Here is a 17,635-nt window from a genome sequence, read left to right as displayed (position 1 = left end):
CTGTAATCCCAGCACTTTGGGAGGCCGAGACGGGTGGATCATGAGGTTAGGAGATCGAGACCATCCTGGCTAACACGGTGAAACCCCGTCTCTACTAAAAAATACAAAAAACTAGCTGGGCAAGGTGGCGGGCGCCTGTAGTCCCAGCTACTTGGGAGGCTGAGGCAGAAGAATGGCGTATACCCGGGAGGCGGAGCTTGCAGTGAGCTGAGATCTGGCCACTGCACTCCAGCCTGGGAGACAGAGCAAGACTCCGTCTCAAAAAAAAAAAAAAAAAAAAAAAAAAAAAAATTTAAAAAACTGTTACAACCAAAATATGATTTGTGATTGTGCCACTGTTCTCCAGCCTGGGCGCCAAAGTGAGACCTTATCTCCAAAAACAAAACAAAACAAAACAAACTTATAACAAAAGTGAACTTCTAAGGTTGTGTCATCCATTGCCCCTCTCCCCTCCTAGCTATCACTGTTAAATGTAATGGGTATTGAGAAAACTGTTACATATTTTTAAGGAATTCCTATATATCCTCCAGTTAAGTGTTCTGATGTAGGTCAAGTATTTTCTTACCCCTACCTCCAGGGTCTAAACTAGCAAATCACCTCAGGACACCTACAGTGGACAACTGGCAATTTTCCAATAGAAAGTGAAATAACCCCGTTAATGAGAGTAATTCAATAATTTTAAAAAAGAGAAGTCAGATTGAGATGCAGCACAGTCAGGGCACAATTATCCTAAAAATAGTCACTTCACACAGACTGGTTTAGATGTTTTTCTAAAATGAGCAAATTTAGGCAACGTAATTCATGTTTATCTATCCCCAGCTCCCCTGCTTCCCCATTCCTAGTGGTCATCCCAAGATGTGTACAGCAGCGTGGTACAGCATGGTGAGAAAGGGTCTCAGGGATGGGATGAGGATCTTTCCTGCATTATCAAAACGATTAAAAAGTTGTTGGGCCGGGCGCGGTGGCTCAAGCTTGTAATCGCAGCACTTTGGGAGGCCGAGACGGGCGGATCACGAGGTCAGGAGATCGAGACCATCCTGACTAACACGGTGAAACCCCGTCTCTACTAAAAAATACAAAAAAACTAGCCGGGCGAGGTGGCAGGCGCCTGTAGTCCCAGCTACTCCGGAGGCTGAGGCAGGAGAATGGCGGGAACCCGGGAGGCGGAGCTTGCAGTGAGCTGAGATCCGGCCACTGCACTCCAGCCCGGGCGACAGAGCGAGACTCCCGTCTCAAAAAAAAAAAAAAAGTTGTTAAAAGGGTATCAAAATGTTCTATTTCTTACCCTTAAGTAGCTACTAACATGAATTATACAAGCTGACACAGGTAAGGAAAAGAGAAAGTGCATTTCAAGGCTCAGCTCACTTGTTAATTAGGTGTAATTCCCTGGGCACGTGACCGCGCCCACTTGAGCCTATTTCTCTGTCCATAAAATGCGCTACTGCCGGGGAGGATGGGTCCTCGAGGGACTTGGTGGGTCCCGGAGCTTTATCCAATCAGTGGCGCTGGCGTGGGAACCACCCAATCAGACGCGCAGTTAGAGAGGGCCATGGTTTTAGGCTTTTGGCGGGGCCTTTGTCTCCGGCTCCCGCCAGAGTTTGGGATCCGTCTCTGCTTTTCCGCGTCCTCCGCCTCGGGAATCCCCGGTGACTTTCTCGCAGCCTTCGTTATCCTGTGATCTGCAGGTCCTGGGAGACGCACAGCTAAGATGCCCGGACATCCTGGAGGCTGGGAAATGGTGAGTGTGCCGGGTTGGGCATCCCGAGAGGGGAGAGCGGGCTGTGAAACTGGCGGGACCGGCCTCCTCACAGACTGCTCATGGGTCCTGGTCGCTGGCGCAGCTCCGCCCCAGGCCCCTCTGGCCGCAAGATGGCGGCTGGACCTGTCGCCGAGTCTCCCGCGTCCTGCCCCGTTCCTGCGCGGTACCCTGTCTGGAGCTCTGTGGTCAACTCTGCACCGGCAGTCCCGAGTATTTCCCAGATTGTTCAGGGATGCCAGACGGGTCATTGGGGCAGAATCCCGACTCGATGTGCGCGCAGGAGGGGCTGCGGCCCAGGAGTCTTCAGTTTCTGTTTCTTTTTTTTTTTTGGAGTGGGAATCTTGCTCTGTCGCCCAGGATGGAGTGTAGTGGCGCGATCTCGGCTCTCTGCAACCTCCACCTCCGGATTCAAGCGATTCTCCTGCCTCAGCCTTACGAGTAGCTGGGATTACAGGTGTGCACCACCAGGCCCGGCTAATTTTTATTTTTTATTTTTATTTTTTAGTTTTATTTTTACTTTTCCTAGAGATGGGGTTTCACCATGTTCGCCAGGCTGATCTCGAACTCCGGACCTCAGGTGATCCGCCCGCCTCGGCCTCCCAAAAGTCCTGGGATTACAGGCGTGAGCCACCGCACCCAGCCTCTTATGAACATTTCTGAATCTCACACTCGGAGGCTCTCAAAAGTTGGACAATTGACTCTCATATGTGGGCCTGGTCCACAGGTGGGTTGGTTACTCTCAGACCAAGATTCAGTACACATGTGAGGCTGTGACTGCACTGAAAGGCACAGTCTGCAGACAAAATTGTGGCTCTCTTGCAATACTTCTGTCAACCATTGAGATTGTGACTCATGTACTTAGACCCAACATACAGGAGGTGTTGACCCTCATACCTGGAACCTGGACATGTGTGGAATTTCTAATCTCATTCCTGGACTTTCCTGCAGGTAAGATTGTATGCATCTACTAAGCACCTTAGTGATTTGACTCTCATGGCTTGGCCCAGCCCACAGATGGAGATTGTGACATATCGCTTGACTTTGCATCTTGAAGATGTGACTTTTTTCCAGCTTTGTTGATGCCCACAGGTGGCGTTGTGACATATAGCTGGGCCTTTCACTGAGATGATGGGAGTCTTTTTTCTTGCCTTGGCACTACCCACAGGGTGCATTGTGACATATTGGTAAGCCCTGCACTCAGGTTACATGACTCTCCTTTTTTCCCTAGTCCCTGAATATTTTGGATGTTAGGACATGTTACTAGGTCTAACACCTATAAAATAGGAAGCTCCTGCCCAGGCCCTTTCTTTCTCCTTTTTTTTTTTGTTTGAGACAGAGTCTCGCCCTGTCACCCAGGCTGGAATGCAGTGCTGCGATCTCAGCTCACTGCAACTTCCGCCTCCCAGGTTCAAACGATTCTCCTGCCTCAGCCTCCTGAGGTACTGGGATTACAGGTGCCTGCCACCATGCCCAGCTAATTTTTGTATTTTTAGTGGAGATGGGGTTTCGCCATGTTGGCTAGGCTGGTCTGAACTCCTGACCTCGTGATCCGCCTGCCTCGGCCTCCCAAAGTGCTGGGATTACAGGCGTGAGCCAACGTGCCTGGCCCTGCCCAGGCTCTTTCTACAGAGGGCCTTGTGACGTATCTCTGTATCAGTCACCTAGGAAAGTGACTCTCCATTTTTGCCTGCATTCTGCCTACAGGAAGAATTGTGACTTATCACTAGGCTCAGGTACCAGGTAATGTGTCTCTCCTGCCTGGGCATGGACCACAGAGAGCATTGTTATCCATTGCTGGGCTCGGCACCCAGGTGATGTGACTCTGCTGCCTGTGTTCTGCTTTCAGGAGAAGGGTGTAACATATTCCTGGCTAAATATTCAGGTAATGTGACACTCCTTTCTGGTCTCTGCCCTCAGAAAAAACTGTGACATATTCCTGGCCCAAAACCCAGGTGATGCGACTCTTCTCTCTCCCTATTCACAGGTGGAATTGTGAAATATAGCTTGGCCCAGCTCACAGGTGCAATTATGTCTCTTCTACCTTCAACCAGCCAATAGGAGAGAGGCTGCCTCTTATAGCTAGACTTAGGGTTATGAATATTATCCTGGGTCTCTTTCTTGTACAAAGGTCATAGAGATTTTTTTTTTTTTTTTTTTTTGAAACGGAGTCTCGCTGCAAGCTCCGCCTCCCGGGTTTACGCCATTCTCTCGCCTCAGCCTCCCAAGTAGCTGGGACTACAGGCGTCCGCCATCTCGCCCGGCTAATTTTTTGTATTTTTTTAGTAGAGACGGGGTTTCACTGTGTTAGCCAGGATGGTCTCGATCTCCTGACCTCGTGATCCGCCCGTCTCGGCCTCCCAAAGTGCTGGGATTACAGGCTTGAGCCACCGCGCCCGGCCCGATTTTTGTTTTTTAAAGGAATTTTGTTCATGTTGCCCAGGCTGGAGTGTAGTGGTGCAATCTCAGCTCACTGCAACCTCCGCCTCCTGGGTAATTTTTGTATTTTTAGTAGAGATAGGATTTTGCCATGTTGGCCAGGCTGCTCCTGAACTCCTGACCTTAAGTGATCCACCCACCTTGGCCTCCCAAAGTGCTGGGATTACAGGCATGAGCTACCATGCCCAGCCGAGAATTACCACTTTTTTTTTTTTTTTTGAGACAGGGTTTCACCCCTGTTACCCAGGCTGCAGTGCAATGGTGAGATCTTGGCTCACTGCAACCTCCGCCTCCTTGGTTCAAGTGATTCTCCTGCCTCAGTCTCCTGAGTAGCTGGGATTACAGGCATGTGCCACCACGCCCAGCTAATTTTATATTCTGAGTAGAAACGGGGTTTGTCAGTGTTGGTCAGGCTGGTCTGGAACTCCCGACCTCAGGTGATCCGCCTGCCTCAGCCTCCCAAAGTGCTGGGGTTACAGGCTTGAGCCACCGTGCCCAGCCTAATTACCACTGTTTTGAATAGTATATAAGCCTCTTGTGGTACAGAGAGTGTTCAGCAAACAGGTGAGACTGTGTTTCTTCTTTGCCCACCCCACCAGTCATTAGAATTGTCACCCTCACACAGTGATGGTCCCACTGTGAGGACCACTGGTGAGGTCCTGAATCTCATGCATGGACATAGTCCACAGTTAAAATTGTGGCTGTTATATGTGAACGTTATGCAAGAGTTTGAATAATGACTCATTTCTACATCTAGTTCATAGGCAGGTGAGAATTTTTCTATCTGAACCAATGAGAAGTCTACCTTCCTGAGGACATGTTGACTGTCATACCTGGGCTGAGGGCCAGAACTAACACAGTTCACAAAAGAGATGGAGGCTCTTATGCACAGGTTCAGTTCATTGGTGAAATTGTCACTAGTGTACTTAGACCCAACACAGAGAATTTGGTGATTCTCATACCTAGAACTGGGACCTGCACGGGATTAATTCATTACTGGACCTTCCTACAGGTCGGATTGTGACATATGCCTTTGTCCAGCACCTGAGTGATTTCAGTTTCCTGTCTGGTCCCAGCCCAAAGGTGTAATTGTAATATATCACTGGTCCCAGCACCTAGGTGATATGACTCTCCTCTTTTTATGGGACCCCACAAATTTTGGGTGTTGTAAAATATTACTGGATCCTGCACCCATGTTATGTGACTCTCCCACCTGTGCCCTACATGTTGTGCCATATTATGGCACAATATGTCACACTAGAAATTGTTACATATGGCCGGGTGCGGTGGCTCATGCCTGTAATCCCAGCACTCTGGGAGGCTGAGGCTGTCGGATCACTTGAGGTCAGGAGTTCAAGAGCAGCCTGGCCATAATACGGCACAACATGTACGGTTCAACATGGTGAAACCCTGTCTCTACTAAAAAAAATACGAAAATTAGCCGGGCATGGTGGTGTATGCCTGTAATCCCAGCTACTCGGGAGGCTGAGGCAGGAGAATCGCTTGAATCCAGGAGGCAATGGTTGCACTGAGCCGACATTGCGCCACTGCACTCCAGCCTGGGCAACAGAGCAATAGTCTTTCTCAAAAAAAGAAAAAAAAAAAAGAAATTGTTACATATAAGGCTGGGCACAGTGGCCTAATGCCCGTAATACCAGAACTTTGGAAGGCTGAGAGTGGGTGCATCACCTGAGGTCAGGAGTTCAAGACCAGTCTAATCAATATGGTGAAATGCTGTCTCTACTAAAAATAGAAAAATCAGCCGTGCATGGTGGTGTGCGCCTATAGTCCCAGTGACTTGGGAGGCTGAGACAGGAGCATTGCTTGAATCTGGGACACGGAGGTTGCAGAGCCGAGATGCGCCACTACACTCCAGCCTGGGCAACAGAGTGAGACTCCCTCTCAAAAAATAAATAAATAAATAAATAGTTACATGTTGTTGGGTTCAACACCCAGGGGATGTAACACTTTTTCTCTGGACCCTGCCTACTTTTTCTCTGGAGCTTTGTGACATAACTCAATGATGCCCATCACCATGGTGATGTTACATTTTTTTTTTTTTTTCTGGAGACAGTCTCGCTCTGTTGCATAGGCTGGAGTGCAATGGTGTGATCTTGGCTCACTGCAACCTCCACCTCCCAAGTTCAAGCGATTCTTCTGCATCAGCCTTTTGAGTAGCTGGGACTACGGGCATGTGCCACCGTGCCCAGGTAATTTTTGTATTTTTAGTAGAGATGGGGTTTCAGCATGTTAGCCAGGCTGTTCTCAAATACCTGGCCTCAAGTGATCCACCCTCCTCAGCCTCCCAAAGTGTTGGGATTATAGGCGTGAGCCACCACGCCTAGCCTGTAATGTTACTTTCTTCTGCCTAGTCTCTGCTCACAGAGACCTAGCATCAAGGTGATGTGATTCATCTTTTTCTTAGGCCCTGCATATTTGTGTATTGTGACATATTGCTCAGCTGAACACCTAAAGGATGGGAGTCTCCTACCTGGGCCTTTCCTACAGGGAGCACTGTGACATGTCCCTGCATTCATCACCTAGAGGAAGTGACTGTCCTCTTCTGCCTGCACTGTGCCTACAGGGAAAACTGAGGCATCTGGTTCCTGTGGCCAGGAACCAGATGATGTGTTTTTTTCTGTGTGGGTCTTTATTACAGAAATGATGGTTGACATATTGCTGGGCCCAGCATCCCGGTGATGTGACAGTCTTCTTCTGTGTGGTCCCTGCTTACAGGAACATTGTAACTTATTGCTATGCCCAGCACCTAGCTGATGGGATTCTCCCCTGGTTTTAAGTTTTGCCTGTAGCGGACAATGTGAAATATTGCTAGGCCCTGCACTGACATGTGAGTCTTCTGCCTATGATTTGGCCACTTGGGCCATTGTGACATATTGCTGGGTCCAACAGCCGAGTGATACAACTTTTATGCCTGGACCCTGCCTGTGGGTGGCATTTTGAGATGTCTTTGCACCAGTCACACAAGTGATTTGACTCTTGTCTTACCTGGTCTCTGCTCACAGGAAGTGTTGTGACATTTTGCAGCACATAGCTGATTTTATTTTATTTTTTTCTTAAGTTTTTCCTCCAGGGAAGATTGTGAAATATTGGTGAACCGAGCACCAAAGTGATGTTACTCTATTTTTTTCTTGGCCCTGCTCACATAAGACATTGTGACATGTTGCTGGGTTTTACACCCAAGTGATGTGAGTTTCCTGCCTATACCATGCTTACAGAAAACATTTTAACATATCTCTAAGCTCCTCAACTATTTTATGTGACTATCCTCTTTTATCTGGGCTTTGTCCATAGGTCAGATTGTAATATATCTTTCAGCCTGGGTTGTGCTAACAGAAAAGAGAGTGACTTATTGCTTGGCCCAGCACACAGCTGATATGATTCTTATGCTTGGTCCCTGTTCACGTGGTCATTGTGACATAACTCTGGGCCAGTCACCTAAATAATAGGTCTCTCCTTTTTATTTCTGAATCTGTCCACAGTAGGAAATGTGAGATATCGCTTGGCCCAGCACCCATGTGATGTGACTCTCCTCTCATGCCTAGGCCCTGCCCACTGTAGTGATTGTGCTGCCAGCTCCTGCGTTATATCACTGTTGTCTTCTTCCTGAGCCCTGCAAACAGGTAGCACTAGGAAATATCCCTGGGCCTTTCACCTGGGTGATGTGACTTTTCTGCCTGGGCTCTCCTTTCCGGGTGTTGTGACATGTTGCTGGATAAAGCATTTAGGTGATGTGACTTCTCTACAGCTTGGACTCTGAACAAAAAAAGATTTAGATTTATCACCGGGCCCAGCACCTACATGATGGGACTCTTCTCTTGTCTGGCCCTGCAAATTATTATTATTATTATTTTTTGAGACGGAGTTTTGCTTTTGTTGCCCAGGCTGGAGTGCAATGGCACAATCTCGGCTCATCGCAACCTCCGCCTCCTGGGTTCAAGTGACTTTCCTGCCTCAGCCTCTCAAGTAGCTGGGATTATAGGCATGTGCCACCACACCTGGCCAAATTTGTATTTTTAGTAGAGACAGGGTATCTCCATGTGGGGCAGGCTGGTCACAAACTCCCGACCTTAGGTGATCTGCCCACCTCAGCCTCCCAAAGTGCTGAGATTACAGGCTTGAGCCACCTCACCGGGCCCCTGCATACATTTTGTATTGTGACATAAAGCTGGGTCTATCACCAAGGAGTTTCCTACATAAGCCCTGGCCATGAGAGTATTATGACATATCTTTTCATTCATCACCTAGGTGATGTGACTCTTCTTCACCCTGTGCCCTGCCAAAAGAGGATTGTGATGTATCATTGGACCCAGCATCTAGATGATGTAACTCTCATCTTTTGCCTGGACCTTGCATATTTTGGGTATTGTTACACATTACTGGGTCTGACATTAGGGGATGGGAGGCCCCTGCCTGGGCCTGCCCACAGGGGGCCTTGTGACATATTTTGACATCTATCAATTATAATATGTGACTTTTCTCACCTACATGCACCATGCCCTGCCAAAACATTGTAACATATCACTGGGATCAGCAACCAGATAATGTGTCTCACCTCTCAGGGTCTTGCTCATAGAGAGCACTGTAACATATTGTTGGGCCCTGCACCCAGGCAATGTAACTTGCTGCCTGTGCCCATCTTTTTTTTTTGAGATGGAGTTTCACTCTTGTTGCTGCAATGGCGCAGTCTTGGCTCACCTCAACTTCCGCCTCCCAGGTTCAAGCGATTCTCCTGCCTCAGCCTCCCTAGTAGCTGGGATTACAGGCATATGCCACCACGCCCAGCTAATTTTGTATTTTTTTATTTTTTTTTTATTTTTATTTTTATTTTTTTTTGAGGCGGAGTCTCGCTCTGTCGCCCGGACTGGAGTGCAGTGGCCGGATCTCAGCTCACTGCAAGCTCCGCCTCCCGGGTTTACGCCATTCTCCTGCCTCAGCCTCCCGAGTAGCTGGGACTACAGGCGCCCGCCACCTCACCCGGCTAGTTTTTGTATTTTTAGTAGAGACGGGGTTTCACTGTGTTAGCCAGGATGGTCTCGATCTCCTGACCTCGTGATCCGCCCGTCTCGGCCTCCCAAAGTGCTGGGATTACAGGCTTGAGCCACCGCGCCCGGCCAGTGTATTTTTTTAAAATAGAAACAGGGTTTCTTCATATTGGTCAGGCTGGTCTTGAACTCCCAACCTCAGGTGATCCACCCGCCTCGGCCTCCCAAAGTGCTGGGATTACAGGCATGAGCCACCACGCCCGGCCTGCCTGTGCCCATCTTTTTTTTTTCTTTTTGTCTTTTTTTTTTTCTTCCTTTTTGTGGAGAATGGGGTCTCACTATATTGCCCAGGCAGGTCTCGAACTCCTGGGCTCAAGCTATCCTCCCACCTCTGTCTCCCTGAGAGCTGGGATTACAGGCATGAGTCACCACGCCCAGTGCCTGTGCCCATCTTATAGGAAGAGATGTTAAGGCATCCCTGGCCAACCACCTAGGTGATATGACTCTCCTGTCTCGTCCTTGCCCTCAAAAAAGATTGTGACATATCTCTAGACCAGCCCCAGGTGATGTGACTCTCCTGCTCACTCCCTGCCCAATGTAATTGTAACATTGTAACACATATAGATATATATATATATATTTGTAATTTTTTTTCTTTTTATTGAGACAGAATCTTGCTCTGTCGCCCAGACTGGAGTGCAGTGGTGGCATCTTGGCTCACTGCTAGCTCTGCCTGCCGGGTTCACGCCATTCTCCTGCCTCAGCCTCCTGAGTAACTGGGACTACAGGTGTCTGCCACCATGCCCAGCTAGTCTTTTGTATTTTTAGTAGAGATGGGGTTTCATCGTGTTAGCCAGGATGGTCTCGATCTCCTGACCTCGTGATCCACCTGCCTTTGTCTTCCAAAGTGCTGGGATTATAGGCGTGAGCCACTGCACCCAGCCCTTGTCACATATATTTTGCCCCAGCTTACGAATTACTATGATGATTCTCATACCTTGAACGAAGCAATAAAAGAGATACACCTTGCCTAGCTAGGCTTGGGAAAACAAACATGATTCTAAGTTTCCTTTTTTTTTTGCAAAGGTCATAGAGAATTACCACTCTCTCAAATATTATAAAAAAGCTCTCAGGTGGCACAGAGAGTGTCATCACAAACTAGAAACACAGATGAGATTGTGTTTTGTGTATCTTTTTTTTTTTTTCTGAGACGGAGTTTCCCTTTGTCACCCAGGATGGAGTACAGTGGCACGATCTCAGCTCACGGCAACCTCCACCTCCCAGGTTCAAGTGATTCTCCTGCCTCAGCCTCCTGAGTAGCTGAGATTACAGGCGTGCACTAGCACGCCTGGCTAATTTTTGTATTTTTAGTAGAGATGAGGTTTTACCATGTTGGTCAGGCTGGTCTCGAACTCGTGACCTCATGATCCGCCTGCCACAGCCTCCCAAAATGCTGGGATTATAGGCATGAGCCATCGTGCCCAGCCTGAGATTGTGTTTCTTAAATGAACACGCTGCCAATCATTATACTTGTAACCTCAGTACGGACAAAGTTTATTGATGAGGTCCTAAATCTCACATGCAGATGCAGTCCACAGTTGGAATTATCACTGTGATGTGCAAACATCGCCAGAGTAGGGATGATGACTCATTTCTCAACATAGTCCATAGGCAGGTGAGGACTCTCTTATATGGATCATCCAATTGGAGAGATGTTGACTCTCATACCTGGGCCTAGGGCCACAGGTACGATCATGGGTTTATACGATCACAAAGATCTCAGAGTGGATTCGACTCTCCTGCATATTGTATAAAGCCCTCGGGTAATACATTGAGTGCCCTTACATGGCCCAGCACACAGGTGACATTGTGACACTCATATGCACAACCAGCCGACAGTAAATATTGTCATTCCCTTAATATAACCTACTTCTGAAGTTCTTTTTTTTTTTTTTTTTTTTTTTTTGAGACGGAGTCTTGCTCTGTCGCCCGGGCTGGAGTGCTGTGGCCGGATCTCAGCTCACTGCAAGCTCCGCCTCCTGGGTTTACGCCATTCTCCTGCCTCAGCCTCTGGAGTAGCTGGGACTACAGGCGCCCGCACCTCGCCCGGCTAGTTTTTTGTATTTTTTAGTAGAGACGGGGTTTCACCGTGTTAGCCAGGATGGTCTCGATCTCCTGACCTCGTGATCCGCCTGTCTCGGCCTCCCAAAGTGCTGGGATTACAGGCTTGAGCCACCATGCCCGGCCCCTTCTGAAGTTCTGAATGTCACACCTGGAGGCAGTGGAAAATTGCAAAATTGACTCTTATAGGTGAATCTGGTCCACAGGTGGATTGATGACTCTCAGGTCAAGATTCAGCACACCTGTGAGGCTATGTTTTTTTTTGTTGTTGTTTTGTTTTTTTGTTTTTTTTTTTAGGCTGAATTTCGCTCTTGTTGCCCAGGCTGGAGTGCAATGGCAGGATCTTGGCTCACTCCACCTCCCAGGTTGAAGTGATTCTCCTGCCTCAGCCCCCCACGTAGCTGGGATTACAGGTGCCCCCCACCACATCCGGCTAATTTTTGTATTTTGAGCAGAGGTGAGATTTTGACATGTTGGCCAGGCTGGTCTCTACTCCTGACCTCAGGTGATCCACCTGCCTCGGCCTTCCAAAGTGCTCAGGTTACAGGTGTGAGGCACCGCGCCTGGCCGAGGCTATGATTTTACTGAGGAGATACAGTCTGCAGAAGAGATTGAGGCTGTTATGCATGAATTCATCTACATTGAGATGGTGACTTGTGTACTTACACCCAATATTCAAATGGTATTCACTCATACCTAGAATGAAGACATGTGAAGAATTATTTATCTCATTTCTGGGTCTTTCTGCAGGTGTGATTGTGACACATACCTCTGCTCAGAATGAGACCAATATGACTCTCCTACCTGGGCCCAGCACACAGATGGGATTGTGACATATTGCTGGACCCAGCATGTAGATCACATGACCCTATGCTCTTGCCTTGGTGCTGCCACAGAGGGCGTTGTGACATATCACTGGTCCATGCACCCAGGTAATATGTTTCTCCTTTCTGTGCCACGCCCAAATGGGCTATTGTAACATATTGGGTCTAACACCCAGATGACATGAATCTCTTACCTAGACCCTGGCTTCAGGGGACATTTTGCCATATTTCTGTATCCATCTATTTGATGTTACTCTCCACTTTTACATGGACTTTTCCCTAGGAGACATTGTAGTATGTCTGTGCCAAGCACCTACGTGATGTCACTCTTTTCTCCTGCCTGGGCCCTGACCACAGAAGAGGGGGTGATGTATCACTAGGCCCTGACCACAGGTTATGTGATTTTTCTGCCTGGTTCCTGTCCAGAGAGGACATTGTGACATTTATATGACTCACCTTTTGTCTCTGAGACTTGCCCACATTAGAGATGTGAATTTTGTTCCATGCCTCAGTCCTGCCCACTGGGGTGATTGTGACATGTAACTAGGCTCAATTCCTAGGTTATGTGACTCTTCTTTATGAGCCTTACCCACATAGGGCATTTTGACATGTCTCTGGAGCCCTCTCTTAGATGAGGTGACTCTGCTTCATGGGCCCCTTTTTTTCAGAAAATATTGTGCCATATTTTTTGACCTAGTAACAAGGTGATGTGACCCTCATCCACTGCTTGGTTTCTGCCCAAGGCGGAATTGTGATTTTTTTATTTTTTATTTTTTATTTTTTGAGAAGGAGTCTCGCTCTGTTGCCAGGCTGGAGTGCAGTGGCACGATCTCAGCTCACTGCAACCTCTGCCTCCCGGGTTCAAGTGATTCTCCAGCCTCAGCCTCCCAAGTAGCTGGGACTACAGGTATGCGCCACCACACCCAGCTAATTTTTGTATTTTTAGTAGGGACGGGATTTCACCATGTTGTGCAGAATGGTCTCGTTCTCTTGACCTGGTGATCCGCCAGCCTCGTCCTCTCAAAGTACTGGGATTACAGGTGTGAGCCACTGCGCCTGGCCAGGGATTGTGATTTATCACTGGGCCCAGCACCTTGGTAATGTGACTCTCCTCTCCTACTACAGGTTTCAGGTAGAAAAGGAGAGTCACATCACTTAGGTGATAAACAGAAAGATATGTCATAGTTCTCTTATTGGCAGGGCCCATGCAGGAGAGTCACATCACCTAGGCGTTGGACCCCACCATATTTCAGTATACACAATTTGTTTCACCTAGGTGTTGGTAGATTGTGTATTGTATATATTAAAATATGGCTAGGTGATGTGACTCTCTCGCATGAGTCCTGCTAATAGAGGAATTATGACATATCTTTTAGTTTATCACCTAAGTGATGTAACTCTTCTTTTTTACATGAACCCTGTAAAAGGGAAGGATTCTGACATATCACTGGCCTCTACATCTAGGTGATATCACTCTCCTCTTTAACCTGGGCCCCTTGTATTGTGGGTATTATGACATATCACTGGGTCAAACCAAATGGGTAAAAAGCTCTTGCCAGGCCCCTGTCTATTGGAAGCACCTTGTGACATATCTGTGCATCCATTACTTTGGAGGTGTGACTCTCCTCTTCCATCTGTACCCTGCCCACAGAAAGACTGTGTCGCACCTCTGGGTTCAGCAACCAGGTGCTGTGTTTCTTATGCCCAGGCCTTGCCTGCAGAGAGAATTGTGACATAGGTAGGCCCAGCATCCAAGTAACATGACTTTGTTGTCTGTGCCTTGCTTTCGAGAAGGAATTGTAACATAACCCTGGACAGGCAACCAGGTGATATGACTCTCCTGCGTGGTCCTTGTCCTGAAAAATTGTGACGTATTTCCAACTCAGCATGCAGGTGATGTTACTCTCCCGTTTGCTTTCTACTCACAGGTTAGATTGTGACATACACTTTAGCCCAGTTCACAGTTGCGATGATGATACTCATACTACAAACCAGTCAATAGCAGAGATACTGGTGCTGGTAGCTAGACTTAGAGAAATGGGTAAAGTCTTAGTTTTCTCTAGGTAAGAACAAAGGATTACCATTCCTTGACATTTTGTATAAAGTCTTTGGACAGTACAGAGAGTGTTATCATAGGGCCAAGCACACAGGTGAGACTGTTTCTGAGATGCACAACCTACCAAATGTTAGCATTGTCACCCTCACATATGGACAGAGCCCACTGGAGAGATCCTGAATTTCACACGTGAATGGAGTCCACAGTAAAAATTGTGACTGTCATGTAATCATGTGACAACAGTTAAGCTGGTGACTCATTTCTAAACCCAGCTCATAGGCAGGTGAGAACTCTTCTCTAGACCCAGCCAATTGGAGAGATGTTGACTCTAATGCATGAGCCTAGGTCCACAGGTATCATTATGAGTTTGTATTAGAAAAAAGTCTCAGCAGATTGTGACTATCATGGATATTGTACAAAGCCCTCAGGTGGTACAGAGAGTTCTGTAACAGGGCCTAGCACACAAATGACATTGTGACACTCATGTGCACACCCAGCCAACAGTAAAAATGAACAACTTTCCACATGAACACAGCTCACTGTTGAAGTTCTGAATCTTACACCTGGAGGTGATTGGAAAATTGACTCAATTGTGGATTGGGTTCACACGTGAGCTGGTGACTCTCAAACCAAGATTCAGCATATCTGTGAGGCTGTGACTCCACTAAGAGACACAGTCCACAGCAAAGACTGAGGCTCTCATGCATGTATCCAGTCCACCATTGAGATTGTGACTCGTGTACTTGGACTCAATATACAAAATGTGTTGACTCTAATACTTAGAAATGGGATGTGTGGGATTGTTCATTCACACATTTTTTTTGCGACTGTGATTGTGACATATACCTTTGCCCAGCACCTGAGTGATTTGAATCTCCTGCCTGGTACCTAGTGTACAGATCGGATTGTGACACATTGCTGAATCCAACACCTAGGTGGTGTGACTCTACTTTTGCCTCAGCACTGCCCACAGGGGGGCATTGTGACATATCATTGAGCCCCACACCCTGGTTATGTGACTCTCCTGCCTGTGCCCTGCCTTCATGGGCCATTGTGACATTGCTATATGCAACATCCAGGTGATGTAACTTTCCTTGCTGGGTCCTGCTTGCAGGAAGCATTATAATCTAGCTGTGCACCCATCACCCAGGTAATGCAACTCTTTCTACCAGGTTGCTGCTCACAGAAAGAATAGTTACCTATCACTGGGCCCAGCACCTAGCTGTTGTGATGCTTCTTTTTCTACCTACATTGTGCTCACAATGTAGATTTTGACATACTGCTGGGCTAAACACAAAACCATATTACATTTTTTCTCAGCACTTTCCTCATCAGGCATTGTGACATATTGTTTGGCCCAAAACTAAGGTAATGTGAGCCTCCTGCCCACAGTGGGCATGGTGACATATTTGTGAACCCATCACCTATGTAATGTGACTTTCTTACCTGGCTTTTCCCTATAGGAGAGATTGTGACATATATTTGGGCCCAGAACCTAAATAATGTGTTCCTTCTTCCTTCCTGCTATGGCCATGCTCCCATAAAAGAGTGACTTATTGCTGGGATTAGCACACAGGCTATGTGATTCTTCTTCCTGGTTTCTCTCCACAAGGGTTACTTTGAAATATCTCTGGGCCCATTACTTAGATGATGTGACTCTTCTTCCTGGGATGTGTTCACAGTTTGGATTGTAACATATCACTTAGTCCAGCACTTACGTGATGTGACTCTTTTCTCATGCTTTGGCCTTGTCCACTGGGGTGCTTGTGATATGTAGCTGTGCCCAGCTCTTAGGTTATGTGATCTTTGTGGGTTTTTTTTTTTTTTTTGAGTCCTACACACGGGGCATTGTGACATCTCTGTTCCTGTCACCTAGATGATGTGAGTCTTCTGCCAAGTCTATTTTCTCAGAGGGTATTGTGACGTTTATGGACCCAGAACCTAGGTGATGTGACTCTAATGCCTCGGTTCTGCCCAAGATATGACTCTTTTTTTTTTTTTTTTTTTGCCTGATCTCTGCATACATTTTGTATTGTGATATATATGGCTGGGTCCAACACCTAGGTATTATGAGTCTCCTGCATGGGCTCTGTTCAGAAAGGTATTATGACATATTCTTTTTTCTTTGTACTTAAGTGTTGTGACTCTCCTTTTTTGACTAGAACCTGCTACAAAGGATAATTGTGAAATATCACTGGACCCAACACCTAGGTGATGTGACTCTCCTTTTTTCCTGGGTCTCACATAATTTGGGTATTGTGATATATTGCTGAGACCAACATCTAGGGGATGGGAAGCTTCTTTCCTGACCCTAACCACAGGAGCTTTGTGACATATCTCTGTATCCATGACCTAAATATGTGATTCTTTATTTCTTCCTGCACCCTGCTAACAGAGAAGATTATGACAAATTGATAAGTGCAGTGTATCTTGTGTTGACCTCCTATCTCATCCTGTGACTAAGAATGCCAAACCTGGGGATGCAGCCAAGTAGGCTTCAGCATATTTCACACAGCTGCTATTCAGGATTGAGTTGTTCTGGTTTGAATGCCTCCGACATTAAGATCCACTATAAAATTATGAAAAAAGTCTATAGTAAATGATAATTAAATTAGGATGGGCTATTCTGGCCTAGGTGCGGTGGCTTACTCCTATAATCCCAGCACATTGGGAGGCCAAGGCGGGCGAATCACCTGAGGTCAGGACTTTGAGACCAGCCTGGCCAGCATGGGGAAGCCCCATCTCTACTAAAAATACAAAAATTAGCCAGGCATGGTAGCGCACGCCTGAAATCCCAGCTACTCAGGAGGCTGAGGCAGGAGAATCGCTTGAACCCAAGAGATGGAAGTTGCAGTGAGCTGAGATTGTGCCACTGCACTCTAGCCTGGGCGACAGAACAAGACTGCATCTCAAACAAAAAAATAATTTAGGATGGGCTATTCTGAAAGATGTAGCAATAATTATATTTGCATTTACGAGTTTTTAAATTCTCCTCTACACTTGATAATGAAAGAGGTTTCTGTTGTTAAAGGAAAATAAATCTCTTGATGCCAAAATTACTAAGCCACTAGAAAAGTCAAGCTGGGAACTATGTCAGGCAAACCTGCCTCCCATTTTATTTCTAAATAAGATAGCTACAAAGATTAAAAAAAAAGCTACATACTTTCTTTACAATTAGCCAACAAGGAAATTCCTTGAGAACAAACTACAGACAGAACTCAAAAGTCATTTCTCTGAGCCTCGCCTGAGACAAATGCACATCCAATTGTTTCCTCAGCACTGTTTTTAGATATGTAGATTCACTGAGCCAGACTAAATTGTGTATTCAGTTGAATGCTTATCAAGGACTCAAAAGAATCCAGCCTTTTATCTCTTATTTACTTATGGCTTGGAAGCCCCCACCTCAAGTTGTCGTGCATTACTGGATCAAACCAAT

At 46.9% G+C, this 17,635-nt stretch overlaps 1 protein-coding gene and 1 long non-coding RNA gene across 3 annotated transcripts in view; both read left to right on the top strand.

Moving 5' to 3' along the window:
- The window catches only part of ZNF43 (zinc finger protein 43), a 534,348-nt gene that overhangs the window by 476,866 nt on the left and 39,847 nt on the right, over window positions 1-17,635 (top strand). The window lies entirely within an intron of this gene.
- Window positions 1,185-16,898, top strand: LOC117093758. 2 transcript variants are annotated; one of them, XR_004441221.1, is made up of 6 exons: window positions 1,185-1,738; window positions 2,622-2,707; window positions 7,275-7,401; window positions 8,462-8,576; window positions 12,070-12,251; window positions 13,795-16,898. It is a non-coding gene; the product is annotated as an uncharacterized LOC117093758 (long non-coding RNA). The 2 variants fall into 2 exon arrangements; XR_004441220.1 differs by lacking the exon at window positions 13,795-16,898 and having other exon boundaries at window positions 12,070-12,455.

This window comes from Trachypithecus francoisi, unplaced genomic scaffold, assembly GCF_009764315.1.
Source record: "Trachypithecus francoisi isolate TF-2019V2 unplaced genomic scaffold, Tfra_2.0 Lachesis_group12, whole genome shotgun sequence".
NCBI lineage: Eukaryota > Metazoa > Chordata > Mammalia > Primates > Cercopithecidae > Trachypithecus > Trachypithecus francoisi.
The sequence above is the reverse complement of the archived record's forward strand: the minus strand, read 5'-3'. Positions and strand labels throughout refer to the sequence as shown.